The sequence below is a fragment of the Lactuca serriola genome, chromosome 2, assembly GCF_051521515.1.
Source record: "Lactuca serriola cultivar US96UC23 chromosome 2, Lser_US96UC23_V15, whole genome shotgun sequence".
Lineage (NCBI taxonomy): Eukaryota > Viridiplantae > Streptophyta > Magnoliopsida > Asterales > Asteraceae > Lactuca > Lactuca serriola.
Window position 1 is genome coordinate 187566357 of NC_136409.1, and position 4100 is coordinate 187570456.

The following is a 4100-nucleotide window of genomic DNA, read 5'->3' on the forward strand; positions in this document are numbered from 1 at the left end:
TTCACACATGAAGAATCCACCGTCCATTCTCCATCAGTGATGATACCATGAATATCAATATATCTCCTATTTTAGTTGACTATATAAAGAAAATATGTAAAATCTTCATCTCCTTTAAATCTCCAACTAACTTTAGCCTTTTGAGCTAAATCCATATTAACAATACGAATATCACTCGATCCTTTAATGAAATTGATCCATGATTCCAATTCCACCGTCGTCATACCACCTTTGTCTATATGGTCTTCAATGTATTTAAGTTTCTTTTTGTTAATGTATAGTCAAGTTTTGTATAGCTTAACCCAATGTTGTATAGTTGGCAAGGCCTAATGTTATTGTATTTGTATTTGTAACTATCATAGTGAAAGATCAATGAGAATTCAATAATTATCACTTTTGTAGGTCGACTTTTTTTATTTATTTTTCATCTTCATTCTCTTCGAATGCCAAGACTTCAAGTTGTTCTTAAAAGGATAAAAAAAAAATTCTTAAAAGCAACCATGGGATTATCAAGATAGTTTGTATGTTGATTCCAAGTATGTTTAGCCGCAGGTTCGAACCCAACCATAAGAAACCAAAAATTAAAAATTTTAAAGGGAATTATAATAGTATAATTGATGGTCAATTCCTTCAGAATAACCGGACGATAATCCGACCATTTTTATCGAACGACAACCTCGCAGTATGTGGAAAATAATCAAAAATACTTTTAAAACCAAATACCTATCCAACTTGCTCATCTTCGATCCACATTTGTTAATAACCTCCAAGAGGAACGCAAACTAACTCTGCATCCACAATAAATTGATTGAAATTAAAAAGTCCGTCGAAGCTTGACAAAAACACAAGCCATTTCTCTTACTAACCACAATTCTAAACATGGCTGCCATTTTGAGCCATTTGAGCTAGGCTTAACTTTGGAGCTATACATATTTGGTCCTTTTATTCATCTTAATTATCCAGTCTATGGAGTACCAACGTGGCAATATCCTGTTCATTTAGAGTATATCATGTGCCACATGTTTATTCATACCTGCTTCGATCTCCGTCCAAAAGTCAAGCTTCTTCCCCAAACAGTTGTTCGACCATCATCACACCTCCGCTACTTCTCACCTTCTGATTCATGAAAGATCGGATTAATTTCTCTATGATAGTGAATCATCAACCGGAGAGGGTAAGCCTTATGCTTTGACGACACCTCACTTTTGTTTTAACCATCTATTTCGGCATATCATACCCTCGATTTTGTTTTCATGAATTGATTCTCTGCTTTTGTTCGACAATTAGGGATCGAAGGCATCTTCACGAGCGAGAATTTCAGCTAATCATATGATTTGGTATGATTCGCTTCTCAAGGAAACGGTTGATGGTAAAAGAAGATGTTGATTGTCGTCGATCAAATACCAAATACTCTCTTTTGCACGAACAAATCCTCAAATCCATGTCGACCCTCTGATTCGATTGGATCGTCACTATCCAGAAAGCACAAATTCCCTTCCAATTGTGTAGTTCTCTTTCCACAACCAAAAAAAGTCCCAGCTCCTTGAATTATCGTGTGCTCCACCGGAGGTTGAAGACGGAGATTTCAATCTTTATGTGTATTTTATTTATTTGCACCTTGGTACACATTTAGGGGTGTTTGGCTTAGCTTTTCTAAGTCCAAAATCCTTTTTAGGAAAAATTATAAAAAAGTCAGGATTTTCTGACTTTTTCAAAAATTTCATTTTCCTTGTATAAAAACTCCAAAAATAACTTTTAAATTAGTTTTGCCAAACTATCTTTCTTCCGTTCTCTTTCTAAGATTTCACTCTTGTGTTTTATTCGTTTGAAACCTGAGGCCTGATTTTCGGTGGAAACGAGAGGTGAGCATGGTGCGGTTTGGTGCAGTTTTAGAGCCAAACCGAACCGCAAACCGCAAGGTGCGGTTTTTGAATTCTAGAAACCGTTGGGTGCGGTTTTTCAATGGTTCGGTTTTGCAGTTTTTGAGTGCGGTTTCAGTTTGTACCGGTTCGGTGTCAGTTATAAACCGAGTCAAACATATGGTGCGGTTTTTTATGTTCACCGGTATGATTTTTTTAACTGAGGTGTTCATGTGAAGATTTATGATTGTATGACATCGTGTCATTTCATTTCCTCGCATTTAGAAGCTGTAATTTTGAGTTTTTTTAAGTTGTTTACTTGGTCACTTCATTTGCAACCCATATTCACAAGCTCATTTTTTTTATTCAATTTGTGCTTAGAAGTTACAAGCTTGCAACTTGTAACCCATATAAACACTTTACACATAATCATTAAGTTACAAACACAAAGTGACAAACTCACATATTAAACCTAATACCTAATTATTAATTACCTTCAAGCTCAATATATAATATATGTATGAATTATAATTTATTAGTTTTTTAAATAATATGTATAATTTTATAATATAAATTAGTGATTTATTTTATTGTTAATAAGCTTGTGGTGCGGTTAGGTTTTGGTGGTCCGGATTCTAGATAGAAACTGCACCGCATCAATATGAAAATTTATTGGTTGCTACCATTTTTCTCCAACAGTTCTTCCAACAGGATTTCTAGTAATAGATGGGGCTTCCTCACCTTCAATGGCATTACAACACCTCAATCAGGTATGTTAGCCTTCAATTTTCTATTTAGGTTTCTTCTGCAGTTTGGAATTACCTTGATTGTTGGATTTAGGACAGTATCGAACTACTAGAATTCGAGTAATACTTAAAGTCACAGGATTGGATTTCCGGTAAAATCATTTCTTTCAAGTTGATTGTCTTACTTTTTTTCAATGCTAATGAAAGCACAAGATGTGAATGATGTTTGGTTTTCAATCTAGTAGTTCATGGTTATATTAAAGCAAAGAAAGCTCTCTCTAATTTCTTCAGGGGGTTTCTTCATGAGATTTGTTGTATGAAGTGCGTTCTCTTGGATTTATAAATTAAAATTTGTTTCTTTACTGTTAATTTATTGGGTGTTTAAGTATTTAACTTTTTGTGTATTTGGTGATTGACTGGATACACAATGACAACTAAGTTAGAATTCCCAATCCAAAACCCTCTTTTATCTCAATTGGGTTTTAAATGTTAGTCCCATTTATGAATTTATGGCTTATATGTTGCGAAATCTATAGTTTGCATTTGGAGTCCTTATTTTCAGTTTTATAGTATGTTAAATCATATTTTCTTTAATTCTATTTGTTGGTATGTTGAATAGTGTTTAAGGAGTTACCCTTTTGGATAAGAATCAATGTTGAGTTAGTACTACACCTGGCTCGCAAGGTTATGGTGCCAAAAACAAGGTCGAGGACCTGAAAATGAAGGCTAAAGCAGATAGATTGTTATGACCATATCATCAAATAAGAATAACTCATTAGAAAATTAAAAAAAATATATATATATTATTTTGATTTATAATCATCATTATATTTCTAGGTTTCAATCAGCTTCAAGTGCTGGTCCTCTTAAAAAACAGAAAAATAAGGCAATGGCACTCATGAAATTTACTTTATCAACAATATTGTTTTTTACATTTCTATTTTTCAAATTTGATGATGAATATAAAGTATTATTCTTCTACAGGTTTTCAGGGACACAAGCTAATGTAGGGGTGGCAATTGATGGTACGACAGGGGAAAAAACAAACGACACGAAAGGAAATTGGAACGAAACTGAAATTCGAATTTGTGTTTGTGTCAAGTGTAAAAAACACGACATCTTCGTGTTCAAAATTTGACACGAAATTGACACAATTTAGCATTTATTTTTCGTGTTTTCGTGTTTGTCGTGTTATATATGATTAAATATTAATTAAATAAATTAGTTTTTATTTTATTTTATCTTTGTCATGTCGTATCATGTATGTCGTTTTTTAATCAGTTCGTTTTCGTGTTAGTTAAAAAAACGACATCGTGTCATGTTGTGTTTGTGTTACATAAAACATTGTCGTGTCGTGTCGTGTTGTGTCAGACAAAAACATGACACGATGGCCCGAATTGCCACCCCTAAGCTAATGTCAATGGGATATTTGAATTCGTATGTCTTTCTAAAAGTGTTCTTATAAGGGCATCTTCAACCCACTCCCAAAATCCAT

General features: G+C 33.6%; 1 long non-coding RNA gene across 1 annotated transcript; it reads left to right on the forward strand.

The window, feature by feature from the left end:
- Positions 1 to 908: 908 nt before the first annotated feature.
- On the forward strand, positions 909 to 3750 carry LOC145087778 (uncharacterized). Its single transcript, XR_013700878.1, has 3 exons — positions 909 to 1174; positions 1288 to 2629; positions 3590 to 3750. It is a non-coding gene; the product is annotated as an uncharacterized LOC145087778 (long non-coding RNA).
- Positions 3751 to 4100: the final 350 nt, after the last annotated feature.